A 13,916-nucleotide genomic window follows, 5' to 3' on the forward strand; every position below is an offset into this window, starting at 1 on the left:
CAGGACTGGGATGTATGTGTGAGTCAAGTGACTCAAATTTAGAACTCCCTCAGACTTCTTCTATGCCCAAAGGAAGGCATAAGCATCTGCTACTGATGCACAAGACACCCAGATGTTAGAAGAAAACTTCAACTTACTGTCACCTGCCCTTCTTTGTAGGAGAGACTTTTAAAGGGTAAAACACAGGAAAAAACCCTGCATGTGCTCAGTGTTTCCCAGAGGAGGGTAAATTAAACCCTATAGGCTTTGTTGAACCAAGAAAGCATAAAAATATTTAGTAACCACCATTCTAGGGGTGCCAACCTTTGCTGAATGGTAACATTATTTCAAGACATTTCTAAATATTTATATCAACACTGTCATGACTGCAAGAGGAGCTACTTGAGTGCCTCTCTCCTCAATGGTACGTGCTCCAGTTCAGCTGGCACGTTTGAGGAGCTGTGTTCAGTATCTTGGGTGAAGAAGCACTTAAAAAGTCATTAACTAGTAAATTAACATCCCTGTTTTCAAAGGGATGTGTGAGAGGAAGAAAAAGGCAAACTCTCGAGTTAGCACTTAAAAACATAAGTAAAATCATACAGAATTTTTTAAAGAAACTAACTTGGACAGCTGCTGTTATGATTATCTTATGAGATTCATTAAAGCCCTGTTTGACATTCAAATAAGTTCTTGTTTCTGGTGGTAAGAAAGAAGGAGGGTATGTACTTTAAAGAAATTACAGGATTTAGAAATGAAGATGAAAGATTCAGAACTACCTTGTAGTTACTTTCTGCTCCCTCTGCCCTCTTATAAACTGGAAATATTATGACAAGAGGCACAGTGACCTCTGATGTTCTGCACAGGAAGAAATGAGAAAGTTAATAGGGGAAGCACCAAATTAGACACCTGAAAGAACAGGATTAAAAGATGAATAAGAATATTATATCACTTGTCAGCACGGCATTACAGAGTCCAACTTCATCTTTTTTTCAGCTTTCATTAAAGAAATGAGTAGATAGGGCTGTTTCTTTCCCAGCCCTGCACAGCCTAGTGAAAAGGCAGGATACATTCACTCAGCAGTTGCATTCCAACAATGTGCAAGGCCTAAAAATTATTCCATGATGTTCCTATGGATTTGCACTGCACCTCTCTCCCCCCATCCTAACTGGGCACAAGTGCTCCATGCAGTTCATTCTGTGAGTGGGACTGAGCTTCCCAGAGCTGCTCACAGGCACAGATGCTCCTGGTGCTCCCTTTATTAAACCCATAAAGCAGAGGGATTTGTATCATCTCCCTCTCTGGCTCTGCCCCACTCACCCATCCCATGACAGCTCAGAAGATCAGCTACAAGTTTCCACTACAGCTTTAGAGCAACTAAAAAAATGTGGGTGCATTCTGCTCCTCATTTCTTCTCCAGCAGCACCCAAGCTTCAGGTGTGCATCTGCCTGAAGCAAAACCAGAACTTAATACTTCCTTGAAAGTATTAAAGATGTCATTAGCCACCCAGGCTTATTCCTCTTGGACTCCCATTTGTTCCTGAATATCTACCAGCCATATACCAGAGTATTTCTTTCCATATGTGGTCTGTAGGAGGTAATGATCAAATACTATGATGATGATCAAGATGCTCTAAAAATATACAAAATCTAATCTAGTTTAGATTTGACTAAAATAAACATGGACAAGGATATGCTGGGAGATGATCCTTTTACTTGGAGCTTTCACCTTAGTGTGGTAAGAACCAGATTTTTTTCTTTCCTGGTGTATTATAAATCTTGTGTTTTTCCCTAGGCAAAAAGATGTCTTGAGAACAGAGTAAGTGGGTGAAAAATATAAGAATTGGCAGACTGAAGTGTCATGGACGATGTTCTGCTTTTTATCAGCTTATTATATTTGATTTTGTGCTGGTTGTAAGCCTGGGAAAAACACATTTCATAAATTTTAAAAAATCAGAAAAAACCTAGCTATTGCAATATATCTTCACCTGTTATATGCATGCAAAATCTTCTTAGAAATGGATTCTCACATTCTGAGTGGCTTCTAAGAAGTGGATTTTGACCTTTACAAGAAATTTTAGTTACAGAGAAGTTTGGAAGTGACACACATTAAAGATTAAGATGTTCAGATATTGTAGTAGCTGGGCTGACTGGCTCAATATCAGAAACCAGTAGGGTTTTCCTCTTTCTTTTCAGCTTGTACAGGTTTGTATTGCTTGGCAACTTGCATTAGAATTTAGCTGAAAATAAAGCTCAGTCAAAAACCACTCTTATCAGAGTGAATTCCAAATGGTTTGGAAGATTATTTGGTATTCAAGTACCTCCATTCCCACAAGAACTCCTGCCTAGAAATAAGAGACTGAGTTTTAAGTTAATTAAACATGAGACAAGATTCTAATTGGTTTGATTTTCTTTCAGAAGGCTTGATGTGCCCTTCACAATTTCTGGCACATACCCCTAAGTAAGCAATATGTCACATCCCTGTTGCCATGCTGCATCTGTGGGACTGAACAAGCAAAGCCTTTCAGTTACCAAGGGATGTTCAGCCCAGGCCACTGAATTCCAGTTCTACCTGTGTGATCCCACTTGATTTACCAAAGGCTGCTTCCTTAGATATCTGCTTAACCTGTCTGAAGTGACTCACTGAAATATTCTTAGCATTTGCCTTAGGAAAAAAATAAAAAGAAGAAGCAGAAGAGTGAAAGGAAAATAAAGAGAGAAAAGGGAAAATAACTGTTCTGTGGTAATCTCTCAGAGCTTTATTTCATCTTTCATTTTGTCACTGTAAATCTCTCAAGTATTTAATTACTCATTTTTTTCTGGTTTTGTTATTTTTATAGGGGCTGTGCAGATTGATCTGGAGGATTTCTATTTTGGATGCCATTAAGTAAGTATTATCTGTTCATTCTGACAGCTGATCTCTGACAAGAAATCTGCTGTTATCATTCCTCTGTCTTTTTCCTGGGTTCAGATGGAAATATTTCACTTGAAATATTCTCACTACAAACATAAGAATTTTTCTTTACACCTGACATTATCTCATGTATACTGGCTTTCTAAGAAAAAAAAATCCCAGGGTCTTTTTTAACATCTTTCTTACACTTTATTGCACTTCAATAAAGATGAAATGTTTACCTGGGACACATCCATGCAACAGGAGAGTGCAGTTACAAGGCTGCAGCAAGGATGTTAAATGCCCACAGACGTGTCATGTCATGAAGATTGATTTAGTTTGGTTAAGGCATTTGATGCTTCCTTTTTATGTGGGGATGTTCCTAAAAGAGTGGCCTGTACTTTGGGAACACCCTTATGTGCTATGTAATCTGAATTAATCCTCTCCTTTATCACAACCTCTAATTTACCTTTCCATACTTTCTATTTCTTCTGCTGAAAGTTTCACTGGAAGAAAGAATCACAGTAAAACTTGTTTCTTTACTTCTTGTCAAGGCCACTGTCTCTCTTGGAATCAAAATGCCATAGTTGAAATCTTCAACTCCTTTTATTTTAGATTCAAGAATTTATTTTAGATTTAAAAATGTGGGCATCCACATGTATTTATCCAAAGATACAACCCCTTTCTCCATTAAAGCATATTTCTTAATCTTCTGCAATGACACCAGGAAATTGTACCCTGCCCCTCACATCCTCCTGGCTTCTCCCCTGCTTCCAGCTGCAATTTGCAATTCCAGGGGCTCCAGAGCAGCCCCACTTCCATGCAGTCACCCTCCTCCCCATCTCCAGCCCCGTGCAACAAGCCCTCCCCACCAGGTCCCTGCTCACTGAAGGGTCACGTCCCTCCCAGGACATTTTGATACCTCAAGCTTCATCTTTGTCTGTCAGGGAAGACTTCAAAGCACTGCTGGGGTCAGGGTTCAGATCCTTCTCTGGAAAAACAAAAGAAGGTTCTAACTGTAGCTTATGAGGAATGATGCAAAGCAACTGATTGCATTTTGTCAAGGAGAATGAACTAAGCCCGGGCTACCCAATAAACAAATCAGTTAAAACAATTTGCAAGTCATATTAACTCCACATTCTTTTAGGGGATATCCTGAAGGACTCGAGAGAGAGACATTTCAGAGGTATTGTACATACCAGGAGACAAAGCATTGACTGAAATACTAAAAGACTACCAATGAAATCTAAGCAGTTTCATACTGGAGGGAATTTTCTTCCTTTTCTTGAAATGCAGAAATTTCAAAGTGCTAAAGTGCAAGCAAAGACAACGGGAGTAGAATAGCATAAATCACTCTTTCAGGAATTCCAGACACAATCTATCATGCAAGTAGGTACCCATACTAAACTGCAGAAAAGAAAAATGTTGCAGAAAAGGAAGGGAAACGCATAAAACTAAATGCTAGCCATATACACTTGTCCATTGTTGAGTTATAATTTATTCACCAGAAAAAAAAAATATTAATCTATAACCAATCTTGAAAATATGAGGAGAGCTGACCAAGTTTCCAGTTAACAACCAGACCACCCATTTGTCCCTTGAGCCTGTATGAGATTGAGCAAAGGGAGTATAAAATATCCTGAAGGATGCTGAGATGTTTCAGAGGGTGTTTACCACTTAGCAGAATGGAAAGCAGCACAGGCAAAAAGGTTGGTGACACAAGCTGGACCTGAGACAGCTGGGAAGAAATGTTGGTTTGAGTAAATTTCTCAATGATCCTTCTGATGCCATATACTTAGAAAAAACAAGTAAAGACAATCTGAGTTCCTTGGACAAAATCCCCTTGCCTTAAAGCCAATTTGCTCTAATGACATTAAATCTTGTTTTGAAACTGATGAGGTTATACAGGGTAAGGGCAGAAACTGGATCCCTATCCAGGGAGATGCTTACAGCTCTCCAGAGGATGATCAGTAATAACACAAGTGCAGTTCTTACTTGTTAAACCTGACATCAGTAATGGCAAGCTATTCCCCTTCCCACACTCTATTGCAGCTCCTTGTTTTTGTGTTACTGATAACAGCTGCTCTGGGTGCAGCAGCCTGGAGATGTTCAGCCCCGTGGTGCTGAGGGCTTCACACACACCCAATAAATGGAATTTGCAGCCTCCCCCTGCCCAGGAGCTCAACTTCAACAAGACAAAGCAACCAAATGGCATCAGGAGACCAGAGCAAGATGGGAAGGGAATCAGCTAAAGGTCTCCTCTTAGTGTCAGGAGGACAAGCAAAGCCAGGCTGTGCTGGCTGCAGTCTCTGGAGCCCCTGGCTGATCTGCACTGGTGCCACTTTCCCAGAGAGCTGACTCTGACCAGGCTGGCTCTTCCAAAACAGAACTCACACAAATCCCCAGATTTCTTGCCAATTACTTGCATTTTGTGATGCAGATGTTCATTTGCCCCTCACAGCTGAGTTAGGTTACCCACACAAGCTGATTGATTATTTTTCCACGCTGATACTTGGTAAACCACTGCTGAGCCATCTGGGCCCATGGTGCCACTGAGCAGGACAGCTTTGGCTCTGTCTCTGATCCATGCATCCTCTGCTCTCTCCTGTTGTTAGCTGGTCATTGACACAGGCAAACCACTGCTGCTCCCAGCTCCAGCCTGAAGGCAGCAAATGCCCAGCAAGAGATCCAAAAGAATTTTGATACGAGGAGCTACAGCCTGAACATCAGCCTCTGTTGGAAGGGAAGGGTCAGCAAAGCACTTTCCAAGACTGATTAAAAGCTCTGCTCAGCTGCAGGAGGGTGGGAAATGGCAGCCAGGCTGACAGCTGGCACATCCTCACTGCAGAGGGATGGGGAGGTGGAGGTTTCTGTCAAGGGTAGGAACACAAATCCTTCTTGATACCAGGAGTCGTAAAATCTGTAACAGTGAATTAGGAGAGAACAAACAGGTTTTGTGCCTTTTTTTAATCCCTTTGAGGGAATTTCAGCTGTTTGTTGTGCATAAAATACACAGACATAAACTTGAACACCCTGGAAAAATTTAAAATAAATATATTTCAGGGAACTGAAGTGCTACAACATTTGTAATCCACCTCTCCTCTCCCCCTTCCCCCCCCCCCCAAAAAATACCAAAACAGAAAAATAATGACATTTTAAGAGGATTCAATAATATTTCTTTGGGGATTTTTTTGGCATACTCCACTCACGTTTTCCAACTTCTCAACTGCAGATGCCAGAACTTACTTTTTTTTTTCTAGAAAGTGGTATTTGAACATTACTAAATTATAGCTGAAGTGGGAACCGACACAACGCTAAATAAGAACACCAACAGGCACAAATGCCAATGCTGGTGATGCAAAAAACCACTAAGCCATTTCATCTGACTGAACAGCAGAAGAAACAAAAGCCTTGGAATTGCTAACAAGTTAAATCACAAATTGTACGGTTTGCTATTAAGTATGATATACCACAAGAAACTTTATCACAAACTATTAGAGCTGGCATTAATTTGTGCTTGGCTTCCACTGCATAAAGCCCAAGTGCACCCCTGAGAGGGGAAATCCTTGTGCCTGTGGAAAATAACTGTGAACTTTGCCCTGTGGCAAGTTTGTAAGAGGCTGACACAGGAAAAAAGAAGTGAGTGGAAAGGATCTGACTGGAAACACAATAGCAGACTTAAAAGGCTCTGATAAATGAAAAGTCATTCCGAGATTAGGGTCTCATTCAAAAAAATAACAAAGACATTTTCTGGTATGTGGCTGAAAATAGATTCCATATGAAAATGCTTAGTAGAGCTTATCAATACTCTCCATTCTCAGCAGTCTCTGAATAAATGCAGCAATTTTAAAAACTAAAATGGCATTTTCAAAACATTCTGTAATTTAGACTCAGAAGCTACACAACTAATGTCTTCATTTTTCCAAACCAATAATGCAGTTTTTAAGATTTTGATCTTACAATTCCTTCACACTTTTTTCCCCTTCCATCTGCCTGATCTTGTCCTCACTTCTTGTAAAAACACTACCAGCCAGAAAAAAAGAAAACAACTTTCCTTGCCTGAAAACTGAACCAGCTTAGAGTTAGTTGATTCAAATGTTTAAGAAGCTTTGTGGAAAATTTAGAGAAAGCACTGAGAAATGTTTATCATTTTCATACCATCTCTAGTATTCAATGAATCTTTAAATCTCCTTTTGCAGGGCGTATGTAATATTCCAAACTCTGTAATGGACTGTTATGAACAGAATTTTTTTTTCTTTTCTGTTAAAAATCAAAACAAAACCAAAAAAAACTAAATCCAAAAAATCCAAAAAACCAAACTGATGGAATTTTTAAAGCAAAATGAAAGCAAATTTTGCTTTGCATCTGGAGCAAGTAGATGGCTCCTACCACCAAGCTAGCTGAGAATGGGAATTGTATTTGAAAATCCTATGAAGCAGAGAGGCATCATTCTGAAGAAATTTGTTTTCAAGATTTTACTGTAAAATTAAAAATGCTTTCTGGAAAATCAGATGACAAAAGAACTCTTACTAGTGCTGCAATTCATCTTCCTGTTTTGTTTCAACTAACTAGACCGGATAGCAACTTTCTTATTTTTCTACACTTGTGATAACTCAGTGCAGATTGATAGCATAAGTAAAATCTGAGATTCCATTTTTGTATGGGTTTAGGAATAGATTTAGAATAATCTATTGTTGAAGCTGTGTAACAATAACTTCTTTCTAGCAACATTTAAAAGAATTTTTAAAGCAAATTAAAGTTTTGCTCATGTTGTAGAGTCAGTAAAGTAGGCAAATAAAGTTTTTTTTCTCAGGCTGTCTAACATTTGTTCATGGTGAAGCATGTACTAATCATTCATTTACCAGCAGGAGCACACCAGGAGGAAATTATTCTCTTGATACCCTAGATATTAGAGCAGCACAGAGCTGGGCAGGGGCTCGGCGCTGCCACGTTTCTCACGGAGCACACGCACCTGGGCAGCAGAGCCGCGCAGCAATGGCACACAGGCGATGATGCCCCGCTCCTGCAACCTCCGCCAAGGAAACAACACCCAGGCTCCCCGCAGCGATTTCGCTCTAGAAATTTAGAATTTGCTGCTGTCCAGCTCTCTGACTGCCACGCTCCCTTCCCAAAACCAAGGGAGCCGCTGCCAGCGCCACCTGGTGCCGGGCGCCGCGGGAATTGTCCCCGCGGAGCGACACCGGCACCCGCCCGGCGGCTGCTCCTCCTTGGGGATGTCTCGATTCCACCAAACAGCGTTCCAGGTTTGCGTTGGGAGCATTGGGTTTTGGTTAAACGCATCCTCTGTGTTTGCAGCCGGGCAGGTCTGCAGTTTGAAGGCAAGAACACCCCCAACACAATTATAAACACAGTCAAAACCTCCTTCTTAATCAGCCTAATCCCAATAACAATCTACATCCACTCCAGAACAGAAAGCCTCACCTCCTTCTGAGAATGAAAAATCATTATAAACTTCAAAATCCCCATCAGCCTAAAAATAAACTTCTACTTCCTTACCTTCTTCCCCATTGCACTGTTCGTATCCTGATCTATCCTACAATTTGCAACATGATATATCGCCTCAGACCCCTACATTACAAAATTTTTCACCTACCTGCTATTCTTCCTAATCGCCATACTCGTCCCAATCATTGCCAACAACCTATTTGTCCTATTCATTGGCTGAGAGGGAGTTGGAATCATGTCCTACCTACTAATCAGTTGATTAGTAGGAAGGACACCTAAACTAAACACCTTCGGAGTTTGTGCTTCTGTTAAACGTGCGGTGTAGGAATCTGGGAATCCAAACCTCCAAAAAGTCAACTCTGCGGCCATGACTCAAGTGAATAATCATGAGGCATCCGTGGGACTGCTTCCAGGAGTGGGAAAAGCAGCATATGTCTCCAAAAGTGCTTAGAGCAGTGCAATTCTGCCAATTCTATCGTGCATCTCCTAGCTGCTGGTTGAGGACGCAGCTTTGGGAGTCAAGTGCTTCCATCTGAATCTGAATTCTAACCTAAAAAGAAAAACAAACATTTAACTCTGTCAGATAAAAAAAGCTTGGGGAGGTATGAGACATGTGAACCCCCAAAACTAGATATCACCACGAGTAATAAAGCAGTATATTTTTAAATTTTTGTGAATACTGCCAAGAGACCGTGGGCACGGGTGCCTGGAGATGACAAAACTGAGCAAACTCTGGACCTTGCTCTTGGATGCAGCAGCTCAGTACATCAGCCTGCCAGGAGAGATCACAACCACCCCCAAACTCCCTAGGCTTGCACTTCACCTTCTGCCTTGCTGAACAACCCTGTGCAAGAGGCTGCAAAACAGTTCTGAATCACTTGGGGAGGAAGGGGAAGAAGAGGAGATACAGACAAATCCTATTTATTTTCACAGATCAAATGTGGCAACGGTGGGTAATTACAATTGTATTAATTTACATAAATGGTAACTACAATGTACCTCTGTCACCAGAAAAATAGCCTAAATGCAGATACAGCCACAAAAACACCATGTATTGTCTTACTCCTCTTTGTACTTTTATTAAAAATTATAAACCAAAACACAAACCTAATTTATGGCTTGTTTCTTCTCATTTCCAAAATGATCCCAGGTTTCCTCCAAGAGTAGAATGAAGCAACCTGAAGCAGCAAATGTTCCCTCTTTTTTATCTGAAATTGGGCAGCTCATAGGTTTGTGTGATGGTACAGGAAACTTATTTTACAGTTCTTCTGTTGTGGTTTTCACCCTTATGTGATATTTCTTTTTTTTCTTTTTGCTTGCTGTTCAGGCCATCTTGTATCTTCTAGCAGGAAGTCAGAGTAGCATCTCGACTGCATCTTCAAACAAGACTTTTGCAAGCTGATGCTCACAAGGGGCTCTGTTTAGAGGTTTGTTCTTGTGGGGAAGCAGGCAGCTCCTCCTGGTTGCTTCTGAAAGCATCTCTTCACTGCACTTTCCATCTGCACCGGCTTCTGTTTTAACCACTAAGGTCAAGTCTGTGTGGTTTTCCCACTCTGCCTGTTGCATTAGTGGCACTCTGAAAGTGAGACTTGCATTGGATGGGAAAGTGTTCGGTGAATTTTTAAATACCATTATTGATTTCACATTAATTTTCTTTATGAACCAGGGAAAGCTCTTATGCGAGGGTATAACAGCCAAGAAATATTTGACAAGTTGTTTAAAATCTATTGCCTGGAAGAAGCCTGATAGATCAATTAATTTATTTCCCTGCTATTTCAGTATATCCTTTAAACATATCTTCACTGATTGTTATTATCCATCCTGAAGTATACAGCACAAAAGCAATCATATATTACCTGCAGCAGAGGTGGCTACCTCCTGGATCTCTGCCACAAGAGATATGGATATTTTGCCCAAAGCTGGTTTTTCCTTGCCTTCAATGAAACATGATTAGAACATAATGATTTTGCCTCTGCACCAGTCCACACCACTCTATGGCTTCTTTAGGGCATCAAACCTGTAAAAAGGGCAGATTCTTTTACATATGCAAACTCCTCTACCTGTTACATCAGTGTATTTCACATTCCACCAGTGTTCCTTTGGATACAGATTATTGATTGCTCTCTAGTGAATAACTTTTTAGTCATTCTTTGGCCTCAGAAAATTACCTTTGAATGTTTTATGCAAGAGTATTCATTATGAACAATTAATGTACTGAAAATGTCAGCACCTCAAGAAGGCATTTTATAAAAGATGAGTAAATTTATGGCAATGCATCATTCAAACTTCCTGCACTTTTCATTTTTCTAAAATTTATGTCTTACATTGTAGTTCAATAGCTTGTAACAATTTGATGACCTGAACAGAATAATGTCAAAAATGTCTGTGTATTTTAGAAAAATTTTAGAACTTAATTTTTTTTTATTTTTTGGTTCTTCACTATTTTTAGGTATGTCATAGCTTTATAGTAATTCAAAGTATTGACTTTACAACAGCTCTTCACATGCTTTTTAATCAGAAGTGAAAAAAAATTTGGTTCAGAGGAAGCTTCAGTCTATATAGAGACATTCATAGAAAGTGAGGAAAGTCTTTTGTATCAACTGGAGGGTGGAAGGACTACTTGTACCCATTTATATTGATATTTGTTAATTTTTATAATGTAGAACACCCTGAATTTAAACCTGTTAAACTTTTCCCTTTGACATGTGGAAGGATCTCAGATTGTTTTGCTTAATTTAGTAAGCTTTAAGCCTTGAAAACGATGAATGTTTCACACCATTGTCCAAATGCTCTAAAAAAGTATTTCAAAGGTACCGCCAGCTAATTACCCAAAGCCAGGAGCAGCAGATTCTAATCTAATTTCCAGTACCACTTGGAGTAACAGTCTCAGTGCAGCTGGTTTGCAGTGCTGGGAGGGAGAGGTCACTCCAAGTGATGAGCTGCAGTCACGGGCAGCACATACCCCTCTCTTGAGTCACAGCACCACGCCTAGGAGAGCGTGAGCAGAGCAGCTCAGGGCTTGGTTCCTCCTCGGCAAGAACAAAGCTCCCCCCCAAAACCAAGAGAACCTTCAGCTCTGAGCTTTGCAAGTATCAGCTTCCTGCTCTGATTTACACTGCCACTCTTCTAGGTCACAGTACCAGTGCCATCTTTGTACCTTTGTGAGGGGACAGGTACAAGAAGCCTTGGGTTTATGAAAGAAAGTTTTGGTTTTTGAGCTTTATTAATCTTTTAGCTGACAGAGGTAATTGCTAAGTTTAATACTGAGGCAGTACTGAAGTACTTTGGATTTTAGACAAAAGTCATCAGTTGCAGAAAGATTAGGAATAAATACAATGCCAGATGACTCTCACTCATACACTACAATAAGGGAAATACTGTTGGAATGGGATCTGTATTTCAATTCAATTATACTTGGCAGCTCAATTAGAATTGCTCACTATAATACAGATATTTCCTCTGTCAGTGTACTGTAGTAATGGATATTCTTCCCTTTTTATCTCACATATGAGTGATGAACAGGATGTTTCTAATTAAAACCAACGCCAAACATTCCATTCCCCAATCTTCACCTTTTTATGTTCCTTCACTGACTGCTCTTCCACACCTCAAAAATTGACTCATAGATTGGACTGCCACCTCCTTTTTCCACACCTCACAGGCTGAGTATGGAAACCCTGCACACGCACAGCCCAACAGAGTGTGGTGCAACAGAACCAGTCACCTCTCAAGATGCTCATGCAGGCTATGGAAATTCTGGGATTGTGAGAGCTGGACCTCCCCTTTCCACCCAAACGTGTTCAGAGCTATGCAAAATTCCAGCACTGAGCAGCCACAGCCCAGTACTGCCCAACACTAACTCCTGCACCCAATGTCATGTTGGAACAAAGCATAGAGAGAGAAAATTAGATTTGATGCTTTTCCTTCTTCTCAGTTGGTTTCTGTCTCACTAAAAAAAAAAAAAGTAAGATGCCTGACTGCATTTTTGAACAACTATTAATTATTCCATACCCAAAATGGTTCACAGAAGAAATGCCATCTACACAAATGTAAACCTGAAAAAACCCAACTTGCATCAAAATAAGCCTTGTTTTGCCAAGCAGCTTACAAGACAAAGTCATCCATTTAATCACACACAGTAATAAGATGACCAGTTTGATAAAAAACAAAGACAAGGATCAGCTATTAAGAAATGAAGATTACAAAACAAACAATAAAGGTTAAACATTTATAAACTTCTAGAGTAACAGCTTCTCTACTGATGTTGAACATAAACTTAGAATGACAGTCAGTAATCTGTTTCCATAAAACAGCATAGAGACATCACTTCCCTTTATCCAATTCCTAAAAGGAAAATTCTCTAGAATATCACACTAGCCTTACTCAAGTTTTCCTTCTCATCTTAGCGAGACTTAAAAATATACAATAATCCTGATTTCCCATTTTTCTTTTCTGATTTGCTGCGTAAAAAGCATGAAAAACTTAAGCAACAAGAAGATTTAAGACTCAGGAAGTCAGGGACTCAGTAAATCTGAGTTTGTAGTACTGGACACAGCCAAGTGGAGGAAAACCAGATTTTATTTAACATATTTAAATCAGTTGTTCTGTAAGCTGCCCTTATAGTGAATGTACATTTACATATACTATATAAATTTTGTTAAGGCCTAGATCACACTCAAGTTAATCACCAAGAGTTGGTGGAGAGGATTTTACAGTGCCATTGATCTCATTTATAAATACACGCTTCTGAATGGATGATCTATCCTCTGTGTCTGCTTATCAACATAAAATAAGATAATGGTAAGAACCGGACACATTAGGGATTCACCACAAAAACAGGGTCATTGGGGAACCAAAATGATCACAGCCAAGCCTTTGGTGAGATAAAGATGGGATAGGAAAACCTTCTAGATCTGGAACAACCTAAGATGACAACTGAGTAGACTCAAAAGGGGATACCTGCAGTGTGCTACCCTTGAAATCTATTATATTTTGTCAGTTATTCCTAGGAAAACACCTCCTGCTGTTGATTAGCTGACCCTGCTGAGGTGTAGGAATGTGTACACAGAAAATGGAGGATAAACAGAAGCAAACATATCATCACCATGTGGATAACTGCACAAACCACGCAGCACTGGAGAAAGTCACCTATAGGTGACTGTAAGACATTTCTTGCCAACTTATGTGTCACGTGCCCTCAGCAGCAGAAGTCCAAAGCTCCTTGAAGGCAACAACAAACATCACCACCACGTGGCAACAGAGAGAAATTAACTGCTTAAAGTCATTACATAGGTTAAAGTCTCTATTCTCTGTGTGCTCCCGAGTTGGGGATCCCTGGAGTATGTGCTGCCTCCTGCCTGGATGCACTGCTCAACCACAGAGCAGAACGTGGGGCTCCAGCAGCAGCCCAGACAGCTCCTACAGCAGCACAGCCATGGCTGAGAGCATTCCAGTAAAACAGCTCCAATTAGGAATGACTTTCACAGGCCCAGGGAAACACTGAAGGCATGCTTCCTTCGTGGAAGGGCCATCCTTTCCCACCACTTTTCTGCACTACCATTGCACATGTCTGCAAAACAGC

This window comes from Molothrus aeneus, chromosome 3, assembly GCF_037042795.1.
Source record: "Molothrus aeneus isolate 106 chromosome 3, BPBGC_Maene_1.0, whole genome shotgun sequence".
Lineage (NCBI taxonomy): Eukaryota > Metazoa > Chordata > Aves > Passeriformes > Icteridae > Molothrus > Molothrus aeneus.